Below are 12,271 nucleotides of genomic sequence, written 5' to 3'. Positions count from 1 at the left end.
CAAATAATAATACTAAAAATAGTGTGTATAAAATATTTGTCCCGCTGGTGTTAAACTAGTAAAGTTATAAAACAAATTCGGAAGACCAAATAATTGGAGATATTCTAATCCTAAGAATAACTAAAGCATCTTCTTAAACTAATCAATATACTAGGATTGGATCCGCGCGTCCGCGCTGGTGGTTGTTCAATTTTATATTTTTTTTGAAGGTTTTTAGAATGCCCATATTTATATGTTTGTTACATTTCTAATGTCCTCAACTTGTTTGTTCATGGTTTAGCTAATAAACCTATTTCTTATTGAGATTGTTTTCTTGTCATCTTAATGAGATTGTTTTTTTTACAACAGCGTGTGTTTCTTGCTCATTTTATTTTATTTTGATAAATTAACACTAAAATGAAGCATATTATAGTTTTAAGTATACCTTTTAGTTTATTAAATCTAACAATGGTTACATGAACTTTAAATTTGTATATAAAGTTCAAATTTTATTTTCAAGACAATTTATATATGATTTGAAAAAACATTATTAAGATTGTTATATGTTTTGATTGTTTAGATTTATGTATAAATTTGTTGTAAAATTAGGTAGTTTATATATGATTAAATGTGATAAAATTATAGTACTACATAAATAAGTTTAGTTATTGCTTTGAAAATTAGTTATATTATAATATATTTTAAAACTTGGTCCAATAGTACTACGTAAATAAAGTTATGCTGACTGATTTTGACTCAGTTTAGTTTACCGATATCTATTTCCAGGACATGGTCTGAATTTCAGATTTTTTTTTTCTTAGACAAAAAAGAATGTAAAGAAGAAACCGACATCAAAAGCAAACATCAATTGTGTCTAATGGAATGAGATCATGCTTATCTATGGATTACTGCAGTTGATCGTATCTGAACAATAAGATAGTTAGTACACAATACTAAACTAATTGTTTTACATTCTCAAAGAAAATCTGACTTCTGTCTGTGCAAAAAAAATTAGTAGGACCTTCATATAGAGAGATACGTTAAGGTTGTTTGTTTTTTTAAATTTGGTAAAAATTGAAATCGTTAGTTAGGCGAGATCAAGATCGTTCTAAACATTGCGGCACGTTGAGCTCGGTACATGTGAGTTATTTTGCAAGTAGAATGGATTATGTTACCCTACATTCAAAACACGGATCATGTTAGACAATAGCAAGAAAATATTAGGTGAAGAAAATGCTCAGAATGTAACAAACGTTTAGAAACATAAGATACCATTTGGTCGGCTAAAACAATCTCGAAGGTATCTCCTCCAAACGACGTGTGTTGCTTCCATGAATGTCATTTAACTTTGAACCCGCCATGAATTTTTAAAAGGTCTGAGTTATGTGAGAGGAGTAAAAGCTGTAATTTTAAACATGGATTTTGGTTTTTCTGCGTAGAATGATTTGCCTTTTACTCAATAGAGATGAGATATATATATACATAGTTGGGATCGGAAAGGGTATGGTAAATGAGAGAAATTATAACAAAAGATTTGGTTACTTATGATTTGAACGAATTCAAAAGAGAATATATGTTTTCAATAATTTAATATACATTATTTTTAAAGAATATGCGATTTTACAGATTATCCTACCCATACGTGATTTGCAAGTTTTGTAAAAATAATAATAAGACTGTGTCAGTTGATTGATAACGTTTATTTTTATATTGCATAGCAATAGGAGTATTTTTTGGAATTTTATTGAGTTAAGGAAACTATGAAATCATAATTATATATGGTATATTCGTTTTTAAGATTACCAATACTTGATTTGCAAGTTTTGTAAGCTTAATAATAAAACTGGTGTTAGTTGATTGATATCGTTTTTGTTATTTATTTTGCGTAGAAATAGGAATATTTTTTGGAATGTTATTGAGTTAAGGAAAAAAAATTATTAGTATTGATTAGTTTAAATATTTTCACCATGAATATATAATGATATGCACTATATTATCTTAGGTTATTAACTAATTGAATTAAGTATATAGAACTGAATAAATTATTTTATACATATTTGATAAACCATACGGCTATTCATACAAGGAACTGAATAAACAAAACTTATATGAGAAACATGTTGTTGATAACGATTTCTAATCATGATATAATTTGGATTGAAATGATGTGGTTAAGTTTGCATACAATAAAAATTTTAATTTGATTAAACGAACATTATATATTGGTTATGCAGTCCAACATAAGCCAAGGCTTCTTGGTTATAAGCTTCGGTTAGTTGATTATGGAAACAAGTAATTTTAGGTGGAGTTGGTTTTGTGGTATTGTTAATTTTAACAGGATGGTCTAGCGTATGGTTTAGCGAATTAATAAAACTACTGTGTTTTGGCCAGTGACAAAAGATTGTAAATATTTAGGAAAAATCTGGGTTAAGTATAAAACGTATTTCTGTTTTAATAGTTTAGACTAGACCCTGATCTGCGCACCAGCGCGGATTTGAATTTTCGGTTTTTGGTTATTTATTTAACTAAATAATGTATTTGTAATATTTGATGTATTATATTCACCAAGTAAATATTTTTTTTGGCATCTTAAACCATCTATTTTCGATGAATATTTGATATCATATAAAAAATTGAACAAATAAACGTAATTAGAGAATTGTAGACGATATATAAAAACAATGGTTATTAATGTAAAATATGAATAAATATTATATCATGACTTAGTATGGCATGAAAGATTATAAATTAGTTATACATGTTTGGATTGCTTATTACACTCCTTCATATTTAAAACAAAATCATATATCATATCTATATTTGTAACTAAATGTCTAGTATATAATTCAAACAGTGGAGTCGACGCTCTTTTGCGTCGGATATTTATTTTAAACTAGTATATCTCCCGTGCATACGCACATACATCATTTTATTATATATTTTTTAAAGTATAATAATATGTGTATGGAATTTATAATGAAAAAGGTTAATATTTTTTTTTCTTAGAATTATCATCACTACGACACCTAATTAACGCGTTACAGCAAAGTGATTTGAATTATCGTCAATATGGTATTGGGATATTTTATTTAAGTTTTACCTTCTGTTTTTTTGACAATATCTAATGGAAAAAAGTTTTAAGTCGGCTAAAAAAAATTTATGAAAAAAAAGAAATTTAACACGATGCAAATGATAATTTGAGCACTAAAGAGCTTAGCTTTTTTTAGTTTAACTTACTTGGATTTTAAAACCTTTATTTGTTGCCCAATACGCTCCAGTTCATCGCATATTTGTATTCTTCATTTTCTCAATACACTATAAGAATCAAATAAATTTAGTTAACAAAATAATATATTTCTCCATTTTTGTTTTAAAAACATTTTAAACTTTGATTTTTTATTCTTTCATTGAAAATTTAAGTTTTGAAAATACGCAAAGTTACTTTTTTTTTAACTAAACACTCAAGGTTACTTCTAACCTGAAATATGAAAAAAAAAAGATATTCTCGATTGATAATAGAAGGAAACTGAATCTAAATTAAGAGTAATCATAATCCATGTATGAATTATTATTTTGCATGAGTCAAAAACCTCAGTCCCAAAAACGAAAAAATAGGAAGTGATGAATAAAAAATTATTTTGCTATCATCTCTTTTACCTTGGCTGGTTTTCCATGCGTCATTCTTTCTCTGTTTATATGTTTTCTTCTTCTGTCTTAGTCTGTAGTTATAAATTTTTATCATTTTAATTTTTAAATATGAATGCCTTATAAAAAGATCACGAAGAAGAAGAAGAAGAAGAGAGAGTAGAAGAGAAAGAGATTGAACAAAAAACAAATTAATAGATGAGAATTTATATAGAAAATAAAACAGTTTTAAATCATGATCTTTACTTTGATCATAGTGACGAGGATCTTTTTAAACGGAGAAAAATTAGGAATTTGGTTTTGATTTAAAAAAAACATAAGAAAATATGAAAAGTTAAAAGTACGTATATTATATACATAAATGAATGACTTATTATTTCTACATGCAAGATTACAATGATTCCAATATATTCACAAAAAAAAAAAACTTACTACTCACTTTTGTATCATTACTATGAATCCATATAGTAATAAAATTTTACTGATATAGTAATAAAACTATGTGCTGACAAAAAAAATAGTAATAAAACTATGTGATGGTGGGTTAGAGGTAGGCAGGTTTTACGCTGCTACTTCTAGATCCAAAATCCAATCCGAAAGTATCCTATTACACTGTGGGTATGACTGTATGTACTCATTAGAGTAAAATTTTACTCTGGATTTGACATTTACTCTCAGTTCAGCTTTTGTTGTTCCAATCACAGGCAAAACGTTTTTTTATCTTGTTATTCTAAATACTATTTAAATGGAGTAAAACAATTCACTTTTGTACCTTATGATTTATGGAAAGAGAAACGGTTGCGCTACTTTTACTGTTTCATATATTTTTTCTTTTATTTACTCTAAAAGTTTTCCACTCATTTCATCTATTTTAATTTACTCTCAATTCCTCTCACATTTACCAATCATACTCTATATCATGTGGCCACACGAGATAATTGACCCATTGCAATATTAATTTTTTTTTGCACACCTAAAATAGTCTTTAAAACCGTGAACAGTAGTGACTGTATCTCATATATACTAAAACACAAATCACATCACCAATAAAATCTTGACACATGAAATATGTTTAAAACAAAAATAAATAAATAAATAAACAAAAAAATATATTGATTCCAATTTTTCTAATTCCTAATAACCAAATTCCTAATTTTTCTCAACACCACGTTTAAAAAATCCTCAACACTACGATCAAAAGTAAAGATCATGATTTAAAACTGTTTTATTTTCTATATAAATTCCCATCTATTAATTTGTTCTTTATTCAATCTCTTTCTCTTCTACTCTCTCTTCTTCTTCTTCTTCATGATCGTTTTATCAGGAATTCATATTTAAAAATTAAAATGATAAAAAATTATAACTACAGAATAAGACAGAAGAAATAAAACATATAAAGAGAGAAAGAATGACACATGGAAAACCACCAAAGGTAAAACAGATGATAGCAAAATAATTTTTTATTCATCACTTCCTATTTTTTTTGTTTTTAGGACTGAGGTTTTTGACTGATGCAAAATAATAATTCATACATGGTTTATGATTACTCTTAATTTAGATTCAGTTTCCTTCTATTATCAATCGAGAATATCTTTTTTTTTTTCATATTTCAGGTTAGAAGTAACCTTGAGTGTTTAGTTCAAAAAAAAAAATAACTTTGAGTGTTTTCAAAACTTAAATTTTCAATGAAAGAATAAAAAATCAAAGCTTAAAACTTAAAAATGTTTTTAAAACAAAAATGGAGAAATATATTATTTTGTTAACTAAAGTTATTTGATTCATATAGTGTATTGAGAAAATGAAGAATACAAATATGCGATGGACTGGAGCGTATTGGGCAACAAATAAAGGTTTTAAAATCCAAGTAAGTTAAACTAAAAAAAGCCAAGCTCTTTAGTGCTCAAATTAGCATTTGCATCATGTTAAATTTCTTTTTTTTCATGAATTTTTTTTAGCCGACTTAAAACTTTTTTCCATTAGATATTGTCAAAAAAAAAAGAAGGTAAAACTTAAACAAAACATCCTAATAACATATTCACGATGATTCAATTCACGATGATTCAAATCACTTTGTCGTGACGCGTTAATTAGGTGTCGTAGTGATGATAATTCTAAGAAATAAAGTAATATTAACCTTTTTCATTATAAATTTCATACACATATTATTATACTTTAAAAAATATATCATAAAATGATGTCCGTGCATATGCACGGAATATACTAGTTCAAAATAAATAAATATCTGACACAAAAGAGAGTCGACTCCACTATTTGAATTATATACTAGACATTTAGTTACAAATACATACATATAGATATTAAAATATATGTATGATATGATTTGGTTTTAAATATAGTGGACCATAATTTTGGCAATGGTGGACTACACTTGAGAAAGCAAAAATGTACTTTACCTTTTAACCTATTTTTTTAGTTAATTTTGTATTTCTTTCTACTTCAAAACTGTTTAATAGTATAAGAAAATATTTTTAATAATACTCAAAATCTCAGACAGAGCTCTCTCTCTATTTTTAGAGAGAGTAGCGATTCTCTCTTCCTCTTATCTCCGGAAAAATCTTCCAGAGGAAGGAGATGTCTTTGGTTTTGATGCTTTCTCTTCCTTTTCTTTAGTTTCCTTTTCAGAGAGAGCGATCTTTGTGTTAGTTCGCCGGAGTTTAATCCGGTACAAAGTCCCGAACATCGGGCTCTGACTCTGGGAAGCGGTTGTTCGCTATCACCGGCTTTGCCAGCTTTTGCCTCCGGGGAGTGATAGCTTCTATAGTATTTCCTTCGCCGGCTCTCTTCCGGAGTCCTTTTTCCGGGTTTGTGTTTGATCGGCGTTTCATGTGTTTCCTTCGCTCATCCGAATCTTGAGGTAATCTTCCGATGTCTCTTTCCTTCCCTTCGGCTGGGTTGTTTCATCCTCAAGCTTATTAGTATCAACAAGGATGTCTGATCGTTAATTCAAGAAAATCAATGTTGATTGGCTCGATCGAAGACGGTTGATTTCTTCTCTCCGAAACGTTTGATCCGTCAGTCTAGGCGTAGCGACTTTGATATTGGTGAGAGTTTCTCTGTTTGAGCGGCTTTTCACCGGCTTGTCTCTCCTGTTGGTGGAGCTCCGTCGCGCCTCGTTGCTGGCTCCGGAGGAAGACGGTGATTGGTATCTTGACACGTGGATCATGAATTGTTTGTCGACCGAACACGTGGTGGATGACTAACCATCTTTCCTCAACGGTTTCTACTTGTTGTGCTTACGGCCGCAAGCTGTATCTAATAGTTGGGCTTCTTGGGCTCTTATGCTATCTGGGCCTTGTGTTGTGCACTTAGCTGTTTTGTTTGTTTGGTTTTTTGTTGGACATGTTTGTTGATATACCATGAATTTGACCCATTTTTATCCATGGTATATAAGTTTTTTACTATCTATATACTATATATTCTATCCTATTAGGTATGTTTTCAGGTTCAGAAGTATCTTGGAGTAAAGTGATGATTATGGAGCATTTAGGAGCTTAAAGGAGATTTCATCCGAGCTGACCATAAGAGATCGATACGAAGAAGAAACAATCGATCGATGCACATCCAGTGACGTCGATCGATACAGAAGAGAAGCATCGACGATTGAAGATTATTATCAATCGATGTACATAATGTACCATCGATCGATGTCGAGACACGGAAGCACGACTAGGTTTCAGCCGACTTTAAACCCAAGACTTCACCAAATTACAAGATTACCCCTGACGAGTTTTTAACCTAATAGTTATATACTTGCCTAAGTGTTAGGAGGCAAGAGTGCTTTTGACCACCTTTGTATTCTTATTTTCAGCAGAGAGTTTTAGGAGAGAAGATCATAGAGAGATTTGTGATTGGAACTCCATTGATTCATCTATTCTATTCTATGCAGTTTTTATTTATATTTTGTGTTATGAATTGCTTAGCTCTGTCTGAGTAGTTTACCTGTTAGATTCAGAGCTCAAATAGGTTAGAGGGATTAGCCCCAACTATAGATTGCTAAGTTGTGGTATTCATTGATTGATTGTTCTTAATGCTTGTTCTAGATTAGCTAACTAGAATATTGAATCTAGGAATCTGCATGAGTCAAGCATCCTTGACCATCCAGTCCTGAAACTAATATGTCATACTAGACAACTGGAAAAAGGCTACCGCTGAACTAGAAAGCTAGTGAGCATTATCAACTTACGCCTAAGGCTTAACTAGAAGCATCAATCGATATTGTCTTCTGACAATCGATCGATATTTGTGAAAGGTGTATCGATCGATATCCCTATAGGACCATCGATCGACACTTTCTTTGTATCAACAAACGACAGTTGAGATCCAAGATCTAGTTAGTTAACCAGTGAAACATTGTCATCGCTGATCACTGTGTTCAAGGGGTTGAGCTCTAATATATCATGCATGCAACTGATAGGCATCTATACGATTATAATCTCCAATACATGAATAGAAACCCTGCATCTAATACCTTTCCAATAAGTTACACTCCAAATCATCTTGTTAGTCAGGCAATAGACTTGTTTAATTAGTATTGCTATTTACATTTAAACCATAAAACAACAAACACTTAGAATTAATAAATTACTAGATCTAATAGGTTTGTCTAGCTCCTTGTGGATTTGATCCCTAAGTAATACAATTGAACCTCTTATTTGAAAGAGTAATTCACTCTTTAAGATAATTTGAGTCGTATCATTTGTCGACTTTGTTCTCGTTTAATAATAACAACGGTGAAAAAAAGTTTAATAGTATAAGAAAAAGAGAGAAGAGAATCGATGATAAGTGCACGTTCCACTATGGCTACTCAGCGTCTCGTCTTTTAGGTAATGAATGGTGACTGCGTTTTCTTTAAAGCGGGACGGTTTTTAGTAACTTTATGGTTGGCCATGTTTATGTTACCAATCAGCTACATAAAGAAAAGCGTATTTCTAAAGCGTTTTTTTCTAATACGTTTTTAGTCACCAATCATAAATTTGCCTTTGTTATTTGCGGTTTTCTAGAAAACCATGAAAAGAGTATTTGCGTTTTTCAAAGCTATGCTTTTGGTAAAAAAAACGCATATATTTGTTCAAGCACCATTTACCTAGCGGATTTCAAATTCCGCACTCAACTTAATGTTTTTAAATAATTTAACAACATCATCTATCTAATGAATAACTCTATACGACTATACAAATCATTTTAGTTAAACTTCTAATGAAAAGTCACTCGTTATTTTTTTTCTGAAACTATTTTTTTTCCTTTTTTTTTTCTGAAACATCTTAAACCAAAATTTTTTTCTTTTAACAAACTTAAACCAACTTCTTAAAAAATATTTTTAGTGATAAAATTCACCAACTATTTTTTTCATAACCGAGTGTCCTAACTCTACCGAGGTGGTCCAGACTAGAGACCGAAATGACCAAGGACCTAGCATGCGCTGGTCACCATGTGGGTCATCGTGAACAATCTCCGGTCTCGGGCGCTGGGGTTCTACATGTGAATTCTCCAGTGGCCGAGATTCGAAGTCAGGTGGAAGAACTCACAGCCGTGAATTCTTTACCATCAGAGCTATAAGCCCCAGTTAAAAAACGAACACAAACCAAAGCGAACTAAAACCAAATTAGTTGGACTGATTTTGGTTAAAAAGACTTTTTAAATCCAAATAAACTAAACTGAACCCAAACTGAACTCATAATTAAATTGAATCTTTATTTGTTACTTTTCGTCACAAAATTGTAGATGGAAGGTGACAGATGTTTACGACTTGAATTTTTTTATTTCAAATAAATTTTAATATTTAAATGACAAAACTAAAAATTACTATGACATTATCATGAAACAAAAATAATAATTTCTATTTGTTTTAATATTAATATATTTATTTTATCCTTTTTTTTAATAAAACCACACTACTTTTTTACCAAAACCGCACTACTTTTTTTTTATATAAAAACTGCACTTATCCTACAAACCGCATGAACCGCAGTTGGACCGTACCGCACTTTAGTTCCGCACGGCTTTTATTATCAAACTGCGGTCACTGTTCGGACCCACATCACTTCTATTATTTCCTTTTCTCTCTCCATGTCTACCGCGTCGTCGGGACAAAAGAAGAAATAATGAATCAAAACCCCATGAGACTAGAAAATAACAAATCAGTCACAATTCCGAGCCTATATATTATGAACCCAACATTTAACATTAAAATAGACTGAAAGACCCACAATTTAGTGAAAGTATGTAAATGTTCACATCTGTCAACCTTTTTCTTTAGGATTTTCTTCTGACTTGTTCCGGGTTTCTGTCGGTTTGTTTTTCTTTATTTATTCTTTACGAGTTTAAATTTAAACTCTTCTCCTAGAACAAGTTCTTGTTTCCTCTTTGGATCCAGCGTTCTAACCGAAGCATGGATGAGCAAAATATCCATAAACTTTTATCCGTTCCATTAGTCGTTACGATTCAATTTGAAAAATTCGAATGTCCGTAATTGAACAAATTATATCAAATACTAAAATTCAATATGTGTCTAAAACGGCACAAATCACGAATACTAATATTTTTAAAAATACATATCTGATCAGATCCATTATATACCTATATACACATTCTTATAAAATAATATAATATATATATATATATATATAATTTATATCTCTATATGAGTTTTATAATATTTCTATTCCCTAAATTAATTATTTAGTTATTAATTTTTTTTAAAATGTATGTATTTTAAAACGAAATTGTACTGAAATATTATATCAGATTTTTTTTTACTAATTTATTTTTTATGGATCGAATCGGATATTCTGTAAAAATACATATTTTTCTAGATCGAATCGAAAATGGATTATCTGTACGGAGCGGAGCGGATCAGTGATATCCTTAAAATTGTGGATATCTTCTCAATGCCCACCCCTGAATAGAAGCATAGAACAAGTTCTCAAGTAAAGTATTTCTCTTCGACATGCCCCGTCTTAAAATTTTGGAGCTTGAAAAAAAAATAGAAAATATAAGCCTATTTATTACAAACACATAGAACGAGAAAAAAAAGAGAAAATATAAGTGTAAAATAAGTTATTACTTAAACTGATTTTACTGTAAATTTTTATTTGGCCACTATTTATGTTTTTCAACTCATTAAATTTAGTTTAATTTACTAAATCAATAAAACTAACATGAAAACTATAGAATCAATAAAAATACTAATTTGTATAAAGTATTTAAACTTTTACTTTGTGGGGACCTATAAAAATGGGGGTCTGTTTCAAATGTTTTATTGGACATGACCCTATTCTTAGAACAAGTTCTTTGTTTTTTTTCTCCTAATAGATTTTCTTAAGAATTTATTTATTCTTTACGAGTTTAAAATAAAACATTTTTTTGACAACGAATGACTATTCTATTACTCAAACTCGAGGTATCCGGGGTAGCCAGACCGGAATATAACAACTAATGTAACAAAGCTCTTTTGAAAAGATCTCACAATCTTAGCTAAAGTCTGAAATTCTATTTTTCCCTTGAAATATGAGATATCTTGAAGTGCAGAAAGCATACATTCAGTGTCTTTATCGCCTCCAACTCAATTACAAAATTTGGCCAAGATTGAGGCTCATTTATCATCGCGATCTGATCCTTGCAATCTATCTTAAAGCTCTGACATGACGAATGTTGAAGCATGCTCTCCATTGCCCATCACAGTGCTTCCAATTGTAAAGCAGTCTCTCGCCTTCTCAAGTTTCGCGTTCCCATAAGTTGAATCTTTCCCCTACTATCCTTCCAAAACCATTCACAACCACTGAATTGTGCTGTGGAAGTCCATGAACCATCCACCATACATATATTATCAAAGCTTATGACTTGGGGTTCCTCACTACTATGCTCCTGTAGAATGGGAGGTACAATCTCATTTGCATTAAACCAAGAATGACATTCACTTTCCGCATATCTGACTAGCTCCAAAGGATCCATGTGTATTCTCTTAAAGAGTTTATCATTGCGCGCCTTTCAGATGTACGAGATTATCCATGGGTAAGAATCCTTGTCTAGTTTTGGCTTAACAATGCTATTCTTCCTTCAGAAGAGGTAATCCATGTTGGCATAAATACTTGGTAGTGGGAAGATCTCAGGACTAGATGGTGTTGTTGATTGCGATCATACTTGCAAGGTGATAGAATAAAACTGAACCTTTCCTACTGTCAAGTTAACAGTGGTAATTGTAGTGTTTGAGATTCAATCCAGAGGACCAGTCTTCACTTTATTCTTATGAGTTTTCAACTTAGCTAAAACTAATAGTGGGGTTTTGATTTAAGTAGTGACGTGCAAGTAAAGTAAATGATTGCAAAGAGTAAATTCAAATTAACGAGAAGCCAGTCTAGGGTTTCTCATCGGGTGTTGATGCTAAACCAAACATTTATTTAAGCGCAATGCAGCACAATCTAGAACACGGATCACTCAAGTAGAGCAGCCCACTGTCATGGTACTGCTCCCTTTATGGTTCGACCTTGACACCTAAACTCTCGTTTGGATCAAGGATCGACTACAAGTAATAGAGATCAAGTCCGATAGGTTCACCGAGCACCCTAATATCTACTTTCGCTGACTAGGGATGCTCGGCTCATTCACTCAAATATCAAGCTATTGACTA

The 12,271-nt window shown here is 31.0% G+C and overlaps 1 long non-coding RNA gene across 1 annotated transcript; it reads right to left on the bottom strand.

Moving 5' to 3' along the window:
• Positions 1-857: 857 nt before the first annotated feature.
• LOC125581816 lies at positions 858-5,625 on the bottom strand. Its single transcript, XR_007319545.1, has 4 exons — positions 3,637-5,625; positions 3,217-3,294; positions 1,252-1,380; positions 858-1,155 (listed from the first exon to the last, which is right to left on the bottom strand). It is a non-coding gene; the product is annotated as an uncharacterized LOC125581816 (long non-coding RNA).
• Between the last annotated feature and the right edge of the window lie 6,646 nt (positions 5,626-12,271).

Source organism: Brassica napus, chromosome C2, assembly GCF_020379485.1.
Source record: "Brassica napus cultivar Da-Ae chromosome C2, Da-Ae, whole genome shotgun sequence".
Classification (NCBI taxonomy): Eukaryota; Viridiplantae; Streptophyta; class Magnoliopsida; order Brassicales; family Brassicaceae; genus Brassica; species Brassica napus.
The sequence above is the reverse complement of the archived record's forward strand: the minus strand, read 5'-3'. Positions and strand labels throughout refer to the sequence as shown.